Genomic DNA, 20305 nt, shown 5'->3' with positions numbered 1-20305 from the left:
GTGAGTAAGTGTGCCCTACAGAAAGCCCCAGTCTACCCTGTCATAAGCTTTCTCAAAGTCCAAGAGTAGAATGGCCAACCTGTGGCCATTATGCATGGCCCAATCTGAAGCCTCCCAAAATGAGAAGATGTTGTCAAAGATGCTCCTGCCATGTACAAATCCCCTCTACGTATCATGGATAAGATCTAGAAGAAAGGGCTACAGACGAAGGCCGATAGCTTTAGCTAAGATTTTATACAAGGTACCCAGCAAGGTAGTTAGTCTCCACTGAGATACTAAATTTCTACAACCCCCTTTCGGAATCAAATGAATGAGGCCCAATGAGTCTGGCATCTCACCCAAGTCCCAAACACCCTATAGGGATGAAGTAATGTGATCCCCAATCTGATCCCAAAAAGTAATAAAAAATAAGAGGGTAAGTCCATCTGAACCAGGACACTTGCCCTTGTGAAGGACTGAGAGATCAGTCCTGAACTCTATGTTGGTGAAGGGTGCATCGAGTGAGACAGTCATATCCCTAGTCACCAACCCAGGTAAATGTCGCCAATTAACCACTCTAGCATCATCTATGGCCTGAGTGTCAGGATCTACTGTAAGAAGAGAGGCATAAAAATCGGTGGCAACCTGCAAGATGACATCCGGATGTGTCCGAAGAACTCCGCCTGAGTCAATAAGCTATGAGACGCTCTCCCCACTATGTCTGGGGCCAAGAGTAGAGAAGAACTTCTTATTGACCCTACCTCCTGTCTGAGTGCAAAATGACTCTCTAGCATGAAAGGCAAACTCTGCTCTCTGATCTAAAAGTGACTGCTGTTGGGCCCTTGTTGCAGCAAGGCGCTCCTGAATCCAAGCATCTGTATTCCTTTTCTGGTCCTCCCTCTAGAGGGCAACCAATTGCAAGCGGATACCTATCTCACGCCTGAGGATCTCACCCCTATTGATACGATCAACTGAAAGATAAAAGTCGCTAATACCAAAGAGGGCTACAACCAAGTTTAACAGAGAAAGCTGCCCATCTTGCATATGAGATACCCAGGTCCTCAACACTGTCTCTGTAAGGCCCTCCTCTGCATAAAAGGCATTTGGAATCCTAACACTGGTAGAGCGGCCCCTCACATGAGGATGTGAAACCATCAGAATCACTAGAAAATGATCCGAACTGGACACCCCAACTGAAATGCTAACAATACCACCTCTGTCAAGAGCCCAATCATCCGTGCATGGATAGGCATCTGCAATCTCCTGTTCGACCAAGAAAATAGGAGAGAATGTGGCTAAGTGTGAAAAGCATCATCGTGCCAAGAATCCTTGCCATTGTACTAAAAAATTAAGGCGTCCCAAGCTGCTCTCTCTAGAGAGTGGATACCACCTTCCCTACCACCCCTTTTGTCTAAGGGCATTTCAACCATGTTGAAATCGCCTCCTATAATCCAAGCCTCTGCAATATGTGACCAAGAGAGTAGTTCCTTCCAAAGAAGGACACGATCCCCTCTAGAATTGGATGCATAAAGGTTTAAAAGACCAACCTTATGCCCACCAATCAAAAGTATAATCCACTGAGCTCTGAAAGGGACTATGATCCCATGTCCAACCACCAAGGAGAGTATAGAAGAAGAAACAGAAATGCAAGTATCTCCCCTGGTGCCCAAGGTGGGTGACCAAAAAGTATGGCCTAAAAGAAGCTTACCCGACTTGGCACAATCCCTGACATCCAATTTGTGTTCCTGAATCATCACAAATGTCCATGGGACCCCCAGTAACACCTAGATGAAGTTGGTTACAAATCAGCTGCCTACGGTGGCGGTGAAGTACACCCCCGAGGCCTTGAACGTTCCAATTAACAATCCTGATCTGCGAGAGGAAGAGGCCGGATGGAAGATCCTACCCGACCTGGTAGCATAGAAAGCCCTCTCCTGCGAAAAGTTCCTCCTATCAAGAGGAGGGAAGTCAACTGAGGATAGCACACCCACACCCGCTGAGGGGGAAACTTTGTCCACGGATGTCTGAAAGATGTGCTCCCTGAGCATAGAGGGTACAAACTCCTCCTCTGCCTCAAACTCAACCAAGTCTTCCAGAACTGAAAATGAATTCCTACGAAGTACCTCTAGCGCAGGAGTGTGAAGGAGTCGTGCAGAAGGAGGAGTGGAACCAATAACCCCCTTACCTCTGTCAGGTGTAGACAGAAGTGCAAGAGAAGGAGGGGGGAGCTACAAGGCCTCAGCAGCAAGCTGCATGGCCTCAGCCACGACTTTGGCATTGTTCTCAACGCATAGGTCTTTGCAGTAAGGATCTACCTAGGTGAGCGCTCCTACACATGAACACCTAGAGGGGCAGGAGCAGTCTCATCTACACAAGGAACCAAGACAATAATGTCTCCTGCCTGAAGTGACGGGTCCACGGTGCCATCAGAGGTAGCCTGAGGTGGAAATGGCTCCCCAACTCTGACAGGCATCCAACGGGGGACAGTAGAAACAAGACTTGCTGACTGTCCTATCCGCGCTGAAGAAATACCAGGACGAGAGGTTGATGGTCTTGGTTGCGCTGAAGAAGTACCAAGACAAAGGTCTATCAGCGTGGGAAGAGGTAGAAGCTTGCACAATAGTTTGAGTACACACAAGAAGTTTTTGGATTCCATACGTTCCACGCATATTGACACTTCTGCGTGAATTCTTGGTGGCTCTATCAGTCTTCTGCTACGTATACCCTCTGTTTGTCCATTTCTAACTCTTGATGTATAGATCATGTACATGGATATAGAAAGTGGTATCTGTGATATGATGTGGCATCATGAAAGTATAGGTGTGAAGAGGCTTAAGGACATAAGAGAATGAATGTAAACTTTGGAAGATACCTTATAGTCTCTCCTCTTACCCCTGATGAAGAAGCATCCTTCACGAGTCTCTTTTGTGTAGATTCCTTCTCTTGAATCTTTAATTTAGTATCAGAGCCAATGAAGATCACCGTGTAATCATGAGAGCTTGGTAGTGCTGAAGACTGGGAGAACCAGGAAGAGCCTGTCAGGAAGAATTGGAAAGCTTCTGTTGAAGCATCAGTGAAGGCAACTAGAGGTGTAAGGTCTAAGTCTGCTGCAAGAGTTCACAAGAGTCGGCTTAGTCCATCGGAGTCTTTGCAGAGGAAAATACGCTAGGAGAGTGGAGGTCCTTCACACTAGCTTGTTGTGTTTTAAAAGCTCGAATGAGAGATTATTAGAAACAGAGATCTGTGGAGGCTATGGAGCCTAATGTATTGAGCCAAAAGATTGAGGCGCAGAAGCAGCTTATGTAATTTCAATGGCATTTTAGTAGATGGTCTGATGTATTGAGCCAAAAGATTGAGGCGCAGAAGCAGCCTGTCAGGAAGAATTGGAAAGCTTTTGTTGAAGCATCAGTGAAGGCAACTAGAGGTGTAAGGTCTAAGTCTGTTGCAAGAGTTCACAAGAGACGGGTTAGCCCATCGGAGTCTTTGCAGAGGAAAATACGCTAGGAGAGTGGAGGTCCTTTGTGGGGGTTAAAGGTCATTGTGCCTTTACCCCGGTTATGTACAATACTCAAACACATATATAAATGAATAAAAAAGAAGATTAGGGTGGTTCTGCATCCACCAAACTTGTGTGGCTCTCTGTCTCTCTCTCTCCCTCTTCCGTTCTTGCTTCCGTTGAGAGCACTCTCAACTGGTATCAGAGCCCGGGTGATCTAGCTGAGCGTGCGTGAATGCTTGAAGCTCAGCAGCTCTGTGGGAGGAAGGAGAAGCTCTGTGGGAAGCTTTGTGGGTGACTTTACTTGCATCCGAGTATGTAGAGACCTTGGAGGAACCTTTGAAAAGCCACTTTGGTTTTGTGAAGTGGTTTTGAGAGCCTGTTAAGTGTTTTCAAAGAAAAAGTCGTTTTTTGAGCTTTTCCCTGTTCCGTTCGATGACAGAGACTCCGTATTGACTTGTAGAGGCAACTATTGCTTGCTTTTGGTGTCCACTTCATTTCAGGAGCTTGGAAACACCTTCATTCTTGAATCTGGGATCATTTCATTGGATTTCTGGCTCACTGTGTCAGTTTCTGCGTTTTTTGCTCGGGTGTTGGAACTTAAGTTTGGAGCAACCATTTGCAGATCTATTAGTTCCGGTGGACTCAGGAGGTCCTAAAACTTCTATGTTGCTCATCATTCGCACTCTGGTGGAGTTTACAAACAGCTCTGTTTCCAAAAACGTTTTTCAGTCTGTGTGATGGACCCAGTGATTGAGACCACGGTTTCCAAAACCGTCTATCCCATTGCATTTCGGACGCCCAAAAACCCCTACCTGTCAGTTCTTGCACGATTCGGTGGAGGATTTTCAGAGTTAGGGATCTCTGTGTATTCGATTTCATCTCTCTGTTATGCATTTTTCATTCTAAGGTTTTGAAACCTTAGATTTATGCCACATGGCAGTGGATAAGTGTTGACTCCCATTTCTCACTCATCGGTTGGGATTTTGGAGTTCTGGCAGAAGAGAGATATTTGCAGATTTTCTTGCCGAGTCCGATTATGCAATGGCGCCCATGTTTTGAGGCATCTCAGGTTTTATTTTCAGTAGCGGTCATTACCGTGGGACTATGATTTCTTGAGCATACCTTATGCAGATCACTCTGGTTGCAGTTTGAGCAGTGTGTGCTCATTCGTGGTATGCATTGGGTTGCAGTGGATGATTTATAGGCCATTTGGATGCATTGCGGTCCTTATTGGATGCGCTGATAGGCCCAAATTGCCTTGTGGGATGCTATTTTTATGGACGCTTTGCACATGGATGCTATTTTATGCTGAGGGACAGCTTTGACACATTGCAGGTGATGCACTGATAATGCTATGCTCTCTTGGATGAGATATTATTGATGCATATGCCAGTGGACGATATTTATGCTTGAGTCATTTGGCACTTATTGGCATTTTCTTTTGGGCCAGATTTGCTCATATGGATGCATAGTATATGCACATGAGTTAGATGCATCTTTTGATGCTTTGAGCTTTGAGTTTTGGTGATATTTCACTCTATTGTGGCATACACATTTGGGTGCACCTGGTATTTGGTGTGATTCTCTCTTGCAGGCACTAGCATTTGGGATTTTGTTTCATTTGCATCATGGCATCCTCTTCCATGTCTGAAAAGGAGTTTTTCAACATTAAAAAGTTTGATGGGACAAACTTTTCTTTGTGGAAAGAACAAATAAGGGATGTGCTTATTCAAAAGAAGCAGATTAAACCCTTAGCAGGGATTGAAGCTAAGCCTGCAAATATGTCTGAGGATGATTTGAAGGAGTTGGATGCATTAGCAAAGTCTACTATTAGACTTCATCTTGCAGAGTCAGTTTATTTCACAGTAGTAAATGAGCAGACTACGGAAGATTTGTGGAAGAAACTGTGTGCCACTTATGAGAAGGAAACTACCTCTAATAAAGTTTACCTCATGAAGAGGTTGTTTGAGCTGCAGATGAAGGAAGGGGTCTCCATTGCTTCTCACTTGAATGAATTCAATATTATTTTCAGCCAGCTTCAGGCTCAGAAGATGAATTTTGATGCGGAGACTAAGGCAATATTTCTCTTATGTTCATTGCCATCCTCATGGGATACCTTCCGTACAGCTGTCAGTAACTCTGCACCTGGTGAAGTACTGAAATTTGATGATGTTGTGGGTAGCTTGTTGGCCGAGGAGATTAGACGGAAGTCTATGGATGGCAACAAGCAGGATGCAGCCTTAAATGTGCCAAGGGGCAGATCACAGTTCAGGGGGAAGTCCCAAGAAAGAGGGAAGTCTCGTAGCAAATCCAGGGCACGGAACATTGAGTGTTACCATTGTGGCAAGAAGGGCCATATGAAAAAGGACTGCTACAAGCTGAAAAGAGAGCAAAAGGATAAGAAAAAGAATGCAAATTGGGGTGCAAATCAAAAGGAAGAGAGTCCAAGGGAGGAGAAAGGAAAAGTGAAGATCGAGGAGATCAATGCAGTCACACATGATAGTGACAATGATGTTCTCTTCATGTCTAGTTTATCTGCAGAGTTGCTTACCACTTCAGATGATGCATATTCCCAGGATTGGATTTTGGATTCTGGTGCTTCATTCCATGTTGCTCCCCATAGGGAATGGTTCTCCACTTATGACAGTGGAAAGACAGGTTGTGTGCATCTTGGAAATGACTATGCATGTGACATAGTGGGAGTAGGTGACATAAAGTTTTCTTTTGCAAATGGGTCTGCATTTATTTTGAAACATGTGAGACATGTGCCTAAGTTGACCAAGAGTCTTATTTCAGTGGGTGAGCTAGATGATGCTGGTTTTCATACCACTTTTGGCTTTCAAAGTTGGAAAATTCAAAAGGGCTCTATGCTTTTGGCCAGGGGTGCCAAGTGTGGGACTTTGTATCCCTTACATGTATCAGGGGTATTTGATCATGTTGTTGCAATAACCGAGCAGCCAAGCACTTCTTTGTGGCATTGCAGGTTGGGGCACATGACCCAGAATGGAATGAAACTCTTATGCCATTTGGGTTATGTACCGCATTTGAGTTTCTCTGATTTTGAATTTTGTGAGCACTGTCTCTATGGGAAGCAGACTAAATCAGCCCCTAAAAGAAGAGGAAAGAAAGAGTTTGAAAAGCTTGATTTGGTGCATTCAGACGTATGTGGTCCCATGCCTACACGGTCATTAGGCGGGGCTGAATACTATGTGACATTCATTGATGATGCAACTAGGAAAGTGTGGGCTTATGCTATAGCTCGGAAGAGTGATGTGTTCCAGGTATTTCAGAAATGGCTGGCCTTGGTTGAGAATCAGTCAGGTAGAATGCTTAAATGCCTACGGATTGAAAATGGTGGAGAGTATCTCTCTCATGACTTTCAGCATTTCTGTGATACACGTGGGATTAAGAGGGAGCTCACATCCCCTCGTACTCTAGAGCAAAATCGAGTTGCAGAAAAGATGAACCGTACCATTCAAGAAAGGTTGCAATGCATGCTTTCCAATGCAAGTCTTTCTGGTGGTTTTTGGGCTGAGGCAATGAAGACTGCAGTGCATGTGATCAATAGATCACCTAGTAAGAGTTTGGATGGTGGTATTCCTGAAGAAGCATGGAGTGGCAAGAAGCCCTCTTACTCTCATTTGCGTATATTTGGGTGTGAGGCATATGCACATGTGCCAAAAGAGCTTCGAAAGAAGCTAGATCCTAAGTCTAGGAAATGCATCTTTCTGGGTTATGGTGAAAGTGGAGAGATGGGCTATCGTCTCTGGGATCCAGAAGCAAAGAAGATCATACGCAGCCATGATGTGGTCTTCAATGAGAAGAAGATGCATAAGGCACCCATGAGGGATGTGGAAATGAGGAGAATCACTTTCCAGGATGTGAATCCACCTGCATATGTTGATAGACAGCAAGCTGTCCATGCACTAAATGTGCAAGAAGTGGTACTACCAAGTACTCCCACAGGTATACAATCAAGGGTAGATGATGGATCATCTATTGGTGGAAATGATGAGCCAAATGTGGCTGATATGCAGATGGGACAGCAAGCTGAAATGCCCTTGAGAAGATCATCTAGACTGTCTAGACCACCTGATAAGTTTGTTCCAGGGGTAGACTATGTGATGCTTACTGATTGCAGGGAGCCTTCTTGCTACAGAGAGGCTATGATGCGTGAGGATCAACGCAAGTGGGAGTATGCTATGCAATCAGAGATGAGTTCACTTATGAAAAATAAGACTTGGGACTTGGTTTCTTTGCCACATGGAAAGAAAGCATTGCCATGTAAATGGGTCTACAAAATGAAGGTCACAGGTGATGATGTGCCTAGGTACAAGGCCCGTTTGGTTGGTAAAGGGTTCAAGCAAGAGAAGGGTGTGGACTTTGATGAGATATTCTCTCCGATTGTGAAGATGACCACACTTAGATGCATGCTTGGACTAGTGGCATCAGAGGATATGGAGCTTATGCAGATGGATGTCAAGACAGCTTTCTTGCATGGGGATTTGCATGAAGAAATTTACATGGTGCAGCCGGAAGGCTTTGAAGAAAAGGGCAAAGAGCATTTAGTTTGCAAGCTGAAGAAGAGTCTCTATGCTTTCATTCAGTCCCAGGGTTTTAGAAGGAGTGAAATTGATCACTGCCTCTATACTAAAAGGGCTAAGGATAATAGCCTGATAATCCTGGCACTATATGTGGATGATATGCTATTGGCTAGCAAGAATACTTATGAGCTAGATGCATTAAAGGCCAAGTTGCATGAGGCCTTTGATATGAAGGATTTGGGATTTGCAGGTCATATTCTTGGTATGCGCATCACGCGCGATCGGAGTAGGAAACTCCTTTGGCTTTCACAAAAAGAGTATGTTACAAAAATATTGCAGCGTTTCAATATGGAGGGGGGGAAGGCAGTGAGTACTCCATTGCCTCCATATGTGAAACTAAGTCATACAGATAGTCCCAAATCAGATGAGGAAAGGGCCATGATGGCCAAGGTTCCTTATGCATCAGCGGTTGGGAGTCTTATGTATGCTATGATAGCTACTAGACCAGACATTGCATTTACAGTGGGAGTTGTTAGCCGATATATGGCTAATCTAGGAAAGAGGCATTGGGAGGCAGTTAAGTGCATCATGAGGTACATGAAGGGTACCAAGGAGATGTGCATCTGCTTTGGTAAAGGAGACATGCATGAACTTGGGTACACAGATTCAGACTATGCAGGGCATGTGGATAGTAGGAGATCCACTTCTGGTTATGTGTTCACCTTTGTAGGTGGTGCAGTGTCGTGGATGTCTCGTGCACAGAAGTGCGTGGCTTTGTCTACCACATAGGCTGAGTATGTTGCAGCCACAGAGGGTTGCAAGGAGGTTATATGGCTTGATCGGCTAGTGGGAGATTTGGGGATTCATACAGGTGTACCGACATTGCACAGTGATTCCATGAGTGCTATTTATCTTGGGGGAGGGGGTGGTAGACCATACTACCTTAAATCTGCGTGCCCATGTTTTATGGGAGTCATGAAGGACATATCTCATCCAAGAGTGTTGAGCAGCTCCGAAAGTGTCTTGACCTCTAGTCCAAATTTAAATGAAAGACTGCTTGCAAGGGGTCAATCTGTACATTATAGCAAGAGTGAAAAGCTTGGGATCTTGCTCCTACAAAGGGTATGTGCTGCCATCTTAAGCTCTTCCTGTTCAGTTTCTTATGTGCTACCTCTTAAGGTCTGTGTGTTCAGTGTCTCAACTTTTAGCACATGGAAATAAGCTCCATCCATCATGTACTTTTCATCCATTTCATTGCTGTGTGTTTCTTTCAAATCTGGGCATGTATTCTTCAGCCATTTTCACTCACTTTTTTGCTACAGAGTAGTATGGTAGTAATTATGGACATATTCTGTAAGCATTGATTCATGCCATATGTAATGCAACTAAGGGACTCCTCTGGGTGTCACGAAATTGTGGAAACTAATGTATTGTATACAAAAGTTGGAGGAAGGATTGCACACAATAAGGTATATATCAAGGAACGTTTTGTAGAAGACATTTCCTATGACTACAATGTGTCCATGATTAGTCGTTGTACTTGTGGGCATTGTTTTAGCATTGCAACGGTACAAACAACTTGATGGCTATTACACTCTCTTATCTTCCTCTTTTGTTAATGCACACTTGACCTCCTACCTACAGCCTCCTTTGCCTTATTCCTCTTTGCTTAGCGTACCCTTGCCTCTTATACCGTCATGATCCACTCTTCCATCTGCTTTGCTTTTTTCTTTCTTCCTCTCATAGATGTGAACAAACTGTGATTGCAACTTTGGCTTCGTAGATAATAACTGCATGAAAACAGGCACACATAGAGTTCATGCAAGAATTGAGCTGTTGTCTCACAACATCATTTGTGTGCTATTAATACCGCAAGCTTGTAATCTCTATTATATTGGCTTGTAATCTCTATTATATTGGCTTCTTATTTTCTTGGGAGAAGATCCTTGCATTTTGTAAACGTTGCACTGAGCCATTATCTCCATATGGTCAGATGCCACATGGGAAAAGCTATTGTGTTTATATAATTTTACTTGCATTCTCTATAGATATTGTGAACAGCTATAGAGAGGGTTACAATACTGTCATACATTCTCAATATCTATTCTTACCCTCTTTATTCCCATGACAGAGAACTTGAATAGCCACATCTAATACAACCTTCATATCTATTCTCACCCTCTTTATTCCCATGACAGGAACTTGAATAGCCACATCTAATACAACCTTCATTTTCCAATCAATGGCTTACTAAACTCCCTTCACTAAGGCTACAACGGCCTGCCATCTCTACAATGCATTGTACATAATCATCTACTATGTGTTGTACATGGCCATTAGATATCATTGCATTAACGTCCTCATCAAGTGATACGTCCTTTAAGGGATACTTAATCAATGTCCCAGAAGAACAAAATCAATCAATGAAAGAGGCGCATACAAATGACAAGCAGTCAACTACCAAAGGACTTGGTGAGGTATCCAATCCCTTTCAATGAGAAGCAGTTGTTCACTAAAGCTGAAGCTGAAGCATTAGTTTCCAAACCATTAGTTTGTGAAAGTCAAATTCAAACAAAGGATGAAAGAGAGCAAGCATCTAGGTTTGGTTCACCTTAATTACACCCCCTTGTCTCAACAAAAAATTTGGTGGTCTTATTAGAGAAAATGGATGAGGAAGGATCAATGGAAGCGATGGAAATAGAGCCAAATTTAATGGAAAAAATGTTTGAAGAGGTTTTTTAATAAGTCTAAGGTTCAAAAGTGATGATCATAAGACATTCTATGGCTTTCAAGAGCCAAACTGAACTATGAATGCATATGCTAAGGACCTCAGGCTCGACTGACTGCCTTCTTATCCATAGAAATAAAAATGCACATACCCATGTTGCTGCATGTATGCCCTAAACTATGTAATTCTCTGGATGGGTAGCTTCCTACAACACCTACACCTGTCAAGGCTAGTGAAGGCCTTTTATATAATCAGATACTACAAAGATAAAAGCTTTGGTAAATGTAGTCCAAATGAATGAGATGAAGCAAACCCTAGCTAATCTATTTTGTAGAGCTAGCTAGAAAGCATAGTTTCTTAACAAAACTATGGTGCTTTTCTAGCTCCTAATAAGGCTTTGTCAATGTAATTAGGCCCCCCTTGACAACATAAGCTTGAAATCTTGAAGCTCAAAGCTCGCCGAACTGACAACCCCCTACCCACCGGCCTAGTCTATAGATCCCCCCTTGGTGGTGGCACATATTCCGAGGGCTTGCAGGTCCTGCAGGCCACTGGCACTTGCAGTCCAGACCTAATCTCAGTTTGTTCTAGGCCAATCCTAGCCCCCAAACTTGTTCAATATCAGTCACATGTTGGAATGGTCACCTCCCCATCTGTAAGCCCCCATATGAGGAAAGCATGGGGGGGGTGGGCCTAGGGAAGCATAGACTGCCACGTGGGCAGAGAATGGGGCTGCCACATGGGCAGCACATGAGCTGCCATGTGGGCAGCAGTACAAAGCTATGGAACCCAGGTGCCAAGGAAGGTCCTGGCAGAGGCTGTATAATGGCGAAACATGGCGCAATTGGAGGTGCAGCATGGCGACCTGTTTGGGCAGGCTTGTGCGCAGAGTTATGGCCTGCAGCAGGTCTTGAACATGGCGGGACAGGTACGGCTGCAGTACGGCTGCGTGGCGGGGGTCTGAGGGCAGGTGTGAAGCCTGCAAGAGGGTCTCCAGCAGCCACAAAAGGGCAGCCTAGCAGCAGCCCAAAAGGGCCTCGCAAGGGCCCTTATATAGGGTTGGTTGGACCAGCCAACCAAGTTGGCCAGCAAGCAGACTGGTCAGCCAGGATGAGTCTGGCTGGTCAGTTCTATGACAGCCCCTTGGGGGCCTATATAAGGAGGGCATTCAGCGCTCACTTTAAAAATCATCTGGTGCAACACTTCAGGGAGCAGAAGGAGAAGCAGACCAGTACAAGACATAGAGGTTGGAGAGTTGTAGACCTAGCTCAGCAAGGTGCTGCCCACCTAGATTGATTGATAGGCAGTAAGGTGGAGAGGATCACTCTAGACAAAGAGTCTACATTTGCTTGAGGTGGAGCACGCGATCTAGAAGTGCTTGACATCTAGTAGGAGAACCTTTTGGTATTGTATCCTGTCCTACTTTGTGGATGGATGGAAATATAAAGAGTTGCTTCTATATTTGTTTCTGAGCATTGTCTATTGATCGGCTTGCACATCTTTGCACATTAAGTTAAGAAGTCTGTGATTCCACACCCCACACCACACTGTGTGAGCTCTTGGGCAATACGATCAATCTTCCACTATGTGTACCCTTTGTTGGGTAATTTCTAGCATGGTATCAGAGCCCAAGTAGGAGGCTCATAGGTGTGGAAGCCTGAAGCTAGGGACCTTGCTGAAGGACGACCCTGGTTCAGAAGCTCTTGGGAATCGACTTCCACGATTGGAGGACAGTGCCCTTCCGAGAAGGAGGGTGACTCGGGTTCAATCAGGTGCATTTAGAGTTCTGGTCTATTGAAGATTGAGTTTGGTTGACTTTGCTGTGTAGATAAGCAGCAAAGATGTCGACTGCTATAGCCTCTTTAGCCCCTGCTCTCCCTTCCTCCTCCCCCAATTTTCTTTCATTCACTATCCCTAACTTCGGAGAGTCTGGGAAACTGGATGGGACCAACTACCCGATCTAAAAGGTGAAGATTCGAAGTCATTTAGTGGCTCGAAAGCTATGGAAACTGACAACGGGAGTGGAGGTGAAGCCGGAGGACATGGTGGACAGGCAAGGGAAGATACTCATGGTAGTAGATAGAGAGGAGCTCGAGGCTTGGGAAGAAAGAGATGCCCATGCCCTGGCATTGATCATAGGGACTACGGCGGACTCTGTTCTTCCTCATATCCAGATAGCCAAGACGTTAGTAGAGGCGTGGGTCACTCTAAAGGATCTGTACGAGACAGACAATACCTCCTGGATTTTGCTTCTTCAGCATCAACTCTACAATCTTGATATGGAAGAAGGAGATACTGTACATAGCCACTTGATGAAGGTCAAGGTGGTGAGGGATCAACTGGCATTAGTTGCTGGCATCAGTAGGCCAGAAGGTGGACTCATGCCATTTGGCCTTGATGGTACTGAGGAGGCTACCTCGGAGTTTCAAGAGCTTTGTTACGATTGTGACAATAGGATAGAGGACCAAACCTTTGACATTTGAGGAGTTGGGTCCATTATTGCTACACGAGGAAGCTAGGGAGAAGCTCTACAACAATGACAAAGATGACAAGGCACTGCTGGCGAAGGATCACGCTGGCAAATGTAAGGGCAAGCCTAAGCAGTGGCAAGTCCAAGAAAGATGACTCTGATGATGAAGACACTTCCAAGAGGAAGCAGAAGAAGAAGTGCTTCTACTGTGATATGCTAGGACATTTTGCAAAGGATAGCAGAAAGAAGAAGGCGGATTAGAAAAACAAAAGGAAGGAGTCCGACTCAGATTAGAGGGAGATACAAAGGCCAAAGCAAATGTGGTAATCGAAGAGTTGTTCCTAGTGACATCACCGAGTGTTAACAAGGTCAGATATGTTGATCAAGAAACCACAGTGAGGATGTCTAACGTAGAGATGTGGGTCAACAAGGAGTCAAATGCCTTTGTGAAAGTGAAGGATAGCATGGAGCGCTTGGTACCTTCCAGGTGTATGGGTGTTGACACTGACACGAGGGTCTGACGTTTGAGGAGTTGGGTCCGTTGCACCATTTGCTGTGAAATCTAATAGAAATGTTACCAGTATGTAAGTCTGTATGAATCCATTGACCCTTATGTAACCTTGCTAATCCAACAATGAGTGCATGTATAATGTGGTGCACATTTGAACTAAAGTAGTTAGTTTGCTCTATTTCCTCCCTTGTGCATACATCTTCCAATGTTCCTTGTGCCCTTGCCTTCGTTTCTTTGCCTCTTTATGGACTATGTCAACATAGTGCCTAAACCTACCTTGCTCATATGGTAAAGTTCTCATGAAGTGCATCAAGCTACCACCGTTAAAATATGGTGTGATAGTCCACAAGGGCTCTTTTGGAGTTGTTGCAATAACACAAACAAGAACAGGATGCCAAATTTGCATTTGTCCCTCCTTCCTTGCCTCTCGTGTATGATCCCCTATGTCACCCTTATATTGCTTTCTAGCATAGCATATACGTTGTAATAATCCTGGAGCACCTATGAGTTGTACTTTGTAGACAAATCCATATGTGCCAGAACCTATCTTTTCACCAACTTGGATCTCATTTTCAGTTATGTACATCATGAAGGACACATTGATTATATGACTTGCCCTGATCTGTAGCTTTTGAGAATCACTACCTTGCACTTCTCACATTTTTCCATTCAAAATACTTGCACTTTCTTCTCCTTTTGGTACTTCCTCCGCCCTTCTGAAAGCAATTGCTGACTTTTTCTCCCAACTTACAGCTAGTATGGTTTTCACATCCGACCTTATAACCTTTGTCTTATTTTTAGCCAAGAAGGAATTCCATAAATGCATCTTTTCCTCATTAATATCATTTGCAAATGTTGGGTTCCTTGCGCATGCTTCATGAAACCGAGCCAAGACATTCCCAATGTTGCTCTCTACCCATAGCATAACATCAGTGTCCCATTTTGTGATCTCTACAAGGTGTTTCCTACTAGGATCCAGTTCTACTTGATGCCTTGTATTCAAAACAACTTTGCTCTTTAGAGTATGCAATCTAGAAGTGCTTTCTATGGTCATCTCCATCTCCTTTGTACTCATGTTATTTATCTCTGCAAGAAGCTCATCTCAAAGGACCTGATTGACATACTTCCGTTGTCCTTTAGATAACTCAAAATCAATAGCCTTATGCTTAGATCCTTCCATCCCTAAACCATATGTAGGATCAAAACAAAAGAGCATTCAAAAATAGTTCTAAATCTAAGAAATGGAACAACTTTATCGTAGCCCAACATACATGAAATTGGTATCAATTTATTAAAAAAAGAAGGATCACATCACATCATGCATACCAAACAATAATGCATATGCATATTCACAACATAAACTTTCAAAAAATAAATAAGCACATATTTCTTCAGGTTGTCAGCTAGAACTAAGGAACTTGGTCCTAGGTCATGGTGCCTCTTAGCCCCCTGCCTTGTGAGCACAGGAACCAAACACCACTTCTTGAACCAAGCCCTTCTTTCATGTTTGAAATCATGATACTACACTACATAAAGCATGCCAAATCAATTTCAACTTACTCTATACAATGAACCAATAAATACATCTAAAAAGAAAGAGCACATCACAGACAATGATGCATATGCATATTCACAATAGAAACTTTTAAAAAATAAATAAGCATACATTTCTTCAGCTTGTCAACTAGATCTAAGAAACTTGGTCCTAGGTCATGGTGCCTCTTAGCCCCTTGCCTTGTGAGTGTAGGAACCAGACACCACTTCCTGAACCAAGCCCTTCTTTCATGTTTGAAACCATAATACTATACTACATAAAGCATGCCAAACCAATTTCAACTTACTCTATATAATGCACCAATAAATACATTAACAAAGAAAGAGCACATCACAGACAATGATGCATATGCATATTCACAACAGAAACTTTTACAAAAGAAATAAGCATACATTTCTTCAACTTGTCAACTAGATCTAAGAAACTTGGTCCTAGGTCGTGGTGCCTCTTAGCCCCCTGCCTTGTGAGCGTAGGAACCAGATGCCACTGCCCTTCTTTTATGTTTGAAATCTAATACTACACTACATAAAGTATGCCAAACCAATTTCCAATGACACCGAAAGCCAAATGAAAGGTACGACAACACGAAAGCCAAATGAATGACCAAGTATTGAAGACTAGTTATTTCACAAAATATGTACCTAAGAAAACAAGACCACAAGCCAAATAAATGACCAAGTGTCGAATCCTATTACCCTTCTAACATTGGTGAACAACACATGCAACCGAATGGTATGATTAAGTATTGAGCTAGTTTCAAAACAAGAGGAAGGAGTCCTTATAGTAGCGATGTCAAAAGTCATAGCTCCAATTTAGGAATTTGAGGGAGTGCTTGGCCAAGCCAGAAATCGAGATCGAAAGAGCGCGAGCAATTGAGATCGAAAGAGCACAAGTAGAATGATTGTCCCGCTAAACTGATCAATAGATTGTGGTTCCTGAATTACCATGGGACTGAATGTAGTCTTGGGTCTGGCATGGACGTTGGTAGCATTGAATTGGGCGGCGGTGGCAGGAGGAGAAGGAGGAGGAGGAGGAGGAGGAGGAAGCAGGCTGCTAGAAGGCACGGTGCCACAGGAGGCAGTCCCGATAGCGTCGGGTATCTTGTGATGAACGAGAGTAGCAGGGCGCACATGTTCTTCATGTACTATGAGGCAGAGGAACCAGGGCGGAGAGGGAGGGGGAGAAATGGTGATGGCATGGTGAAGAAGCAGAAGGAGGAGAAGCACGATATGGAGGAGGAGGAGGAGAAGGATGGGAGGCCAATTCTGTTGTGGTTGCAAGGAGGGCCTGGATGCTCGAGCATGATCGACAACTTCTTCGAGCTTGGGCCTTGGCGAGTTGGTGAGGATCTCAAGCTCCATCACAATCCAGCTCCCTGGAATCGCCTCTTCAGATTGCTCTTCCTCGATAATCCTGTTGTTTCTAGCTTCAGCATCGCCCCCTCCCTCCTCAACATCCCCACCGATCAAGCCCATGTCACTCGTGACATCTACACTGCCCTCCAGGCCTTCTTCGACCTCTTCCCCTCCCTCCGTGATCGCCCCTTCTTCATCACAGCGAAAGCTACGCAAGGAAGTATGTCCCCTCCATTGGTGCCTACATCCTCAACAAATAGGACGAACAATAGATCGCCCTGCTCAGCAGGCAGGATCCACATATTTCTATCCTTAGCAAGCAGCAGTAGTAGTTTGCCATCCGTAGCACTCAGATGGATTTTCAATTTGTTGAGCCCCTTGTGCTATGTTTGGATGGCATGGCCATTGGCAACGGCCTCGCTCACCCTGTCGCCTAGGTGCTTTTACATTCTCCCACGGCTTACTACATGGGTCTAATCGACGAGACGCAAAGCGCCATAGCAGACGATTTGGCTCATCAAGCGGTGGCCTACATTGAAGAAGAGAACTGGATAGAAGCCAACGATAAAAGGAACGAGTTGCTGGACTACATATAGAACGTGACAGGCCTGGCAACTCCTTCCTTTTAAAGACTCTTACCTTGCCTTTTGTACAGTTGGCTGAGTACATGGTTGTCTGCTCCTACTGGTAGTTACGAAACTAGTAAGTGATGAAAAGCGACCTCCTCAGTGGGCTCCCCTTCAGCGCGCTATGGAACTGCTAGTGGGGGATGGAGATAGAAGTATGCATGGCATTAGAGGAACAAGGAAGAAGAGAGTTTATCCAAACAAAAGAGTCTCCCTACACAAATATTGGGCCATTGAGGACTGTGGTTGGTGGCCAAAGCATGAAGTGGAGGGGAAGGAGATGTACTCCCCAAAGTAATCAATGGGCCATCCTTCTCAAGGCCATAGTGCCCTGGCATTCCTCCATAACCCCCATACTAGTCACTAGTCCCAAGTATAAAATGTCCTTCCCTAATATTTAAAACATATCCACATTTTATCTTTTCACATTAGATTCCCTCTAACATGAGTAGGTACATGTAATATCTTCAATCCATTTTTATGTCTCTTGTGAGTCCTTCATCTCTCGTCTCTCTAGTCCAAGGAATAATATTTACTAGAGCTCCATTCCTCCAATGGACATTAAAGCCCCATTCCTCCATAAAAATTAGATACGTCCTTCCACCATGCACACTAGTCATATGTCTCAAGTACACTGTACATGGTGGTCCTTCTAACCCATATTCCCATGCAATGGTGGTCCCAATATAGAAAAGGCTAGTAGGCATTGATGGTGTGCAAGGGTCATCAAATATTTCCCTCTCCATAATACACCTAATGCCACATCCCATCTCCATCCCAACAAAAATGTTAACGGGATGGGACAAATGGAACAAGTAAGGTGTGAATGCTCTTCGTTCGAGAGGAAAATGAAACAAATCAAGTGAACAATTCTCAATTCTTCCGAATACCCCCCATGCTCTTCTTGCCTCCATGTAGAGCCATTAAAGTGTAAAACTATATGTGCACCCATTGATCACAAGGATACCCAAGGTTATAGTGTGTGTGTGTGTGTGTATTTATTTATTTATATATATACATGCAAATATAACTCTCTAAAAATTACAAAAATACTTTCAATGATACTTATATATGGTAGGTTAATTATATACTTATAAAGATAAATCTTTAAATATGCATGCATGCATGTGTGTGTGTATTTATATTTATATCCTTATGCACACCTTAAATAGCACACTATGGCTGACTACAATGGTACCAAGTTAGGCAATATTTATTTATTTATTTATTTATTTATAAGATTATAAGAAAACAATCTTAATCTGATGGATAAATAATAGTACCTTTGTCTAATTTAAGACAATCAATAGGGACACACACACACACACACACACACACACATGCAAGTCGCAAGCTAAGCCAGAGACAAAGGAGAAAGCTCAAACATGAGTTGGCCCCTAAACTCAAGTGCCTGCACATGGCCACTCAGCATACATTAGATAGAGGAATGTTTAAAGACAAAGTTAATACCCTTTGCAAATTGTACATAAATTTTGTGACTCAAACCTATTACAAACCTAGGAATGAAAACAACATGCATTGTTGGCCAATATTGTAAGAGATTACACAATATCCTTTGCCCATTGTGCATCAATGTTGTCAATGTAACCTACTACAAAAGCTATTGAACAAAAAAGATGTGCATTAGCGCATTAGCAAAGGCTTCCTCGCCCATCATGTTGGGGACATTGTCGTCTGATTAAGCAATGACTGATGATCCAAAGGGTTCAAAAGGGTGGCATTTCCATGAAGATTATAGATGTAGAGATCAAGATAGAAAGGCTAATAAAAAGAAAGAGCACACATCTTGATAGGAAAAAACAATGCCCACGTGGGGCTAGATGGCTAATGTGGGTATGGGATTGGGTTGGGAACGTGGGTAGGCTAATATAGACATGGCAAAAGATGGGGTTTCTTAATTCTTCCTTTCTTCCACTGTCACCCTTTGCTCATTCATCAATGTGCATCCCTAAAGCGAGTTGGGAGAGAGAGGGGATTACAACATGTTATGTATCCCCATAGACATTGAATTATATTAGGACAATCTCTAGGGACATATCTTACCTTCCTTAGCACTCCACGAGGACATCTAGAAGTGCATGTAGCTAGGAGAGGTCTTGCTCATATGGGACTTCAATGCCAAGATCAATAACATATGTGTGTGTGTGTGTGTGTATGTTTGTGTGAAAATAGAAAGAGAGTATGTCCCCCTATGCATTGATACATATATTTAAGTATTTGCATGTGGCATTTTAGTTTAGTTCATTTCTTCTTATTTCTTGTCATAAATCTGTAGAATCTTTGATTATACCAGATTGTGAGACTGGATAGATGGCTGAGGGATGGCTTAAGTGTACTAAATATATGAGAATGCTTGAAGGGTAGATTTATATTTAAAGCCTCTATTGACTGGGAAGTTCTTTGCATTGTGATAAATTTCTAAATATATAAATGTATAGAAGTAGATGATGAAATTAAAGTTAGATTTTCACACACACACACAGACACACACAACTAAATACATGACTTACTGCATATTCCCTACTCTAGCTCTATTCATTAATTTAGTTGAATTTTTACCTACTTTTCGCAATCATAAACTGTGACTAAAGAAATACTTAAAATATCTAACAAGACACCTTCTACCAGGCCATTATAGAAAATTTCATTCTTTAATTTTGTGTCATTTTCATTTGATTCTTCTTGCTAAGATTATACTTGTTGCTTATGTTTACCTATGTATGTAGTGTCCTTCCATGTCCTTGTTGAAGATAGAAGCATGGAGAGATATATCCCTACTATATGACTTGATGAGGGGTAGACATAGTGCTAGTGATGGGCCTACCATAGGCTTAAGTTAGCCAAATGTACATTGGATATAAGGCCACGCATTGGTCTAGTTAAGGTATTGATTGAGTATTGAATTCAATTTGTATTGTCTCAGATATATTGGCAACAAACTGCTTCATGTTCAAATAGATAAAACCTCCACATTAGTATCATTCTAGCAAGCATTAAATGTTAACACTAGATTGTAC

General features: G+C 43.2%; 1 pseudogene; it reads left to right on the top strand.

Annotated features, from left to right (window-relative positions):
• The first annotated feature begins 16260 nt into the window (after window positions 1-16260).
• LOC147900206 (serine carboxypeptidase-like 50 pseudogene) lies at window positions 16261-17270 on the top strand (annotated as a pseudogene).
• The last annotated feature ends 3035 nt before the right edge of the window (window positions 17271-20305 follow it).

The sequence above is a fragment of the Dipteris shenzhenensis genome, chromosome 7 (genome assembly GCF_047967505.1).
Source record: "Dipteris shenzhenensis isolate YYH24624 ecotype China chromosome 7, Dip_SZ_1.0, whole genome shotgun sequence".
In the NCBI taxonomy this organism is placed as follows: domain Eukaryota; kingdom Viridiplantae; phylum Streptophyta; class Polypodiopsida; order Gleicheniales; family Dipteridaceae; genus Dipteris; species Dipteris shenzhenensis.
Note: the sequence above shows the minus strand (reverse complement) of the source record. Positions and strands in the feature narration are given on the sequence as shown.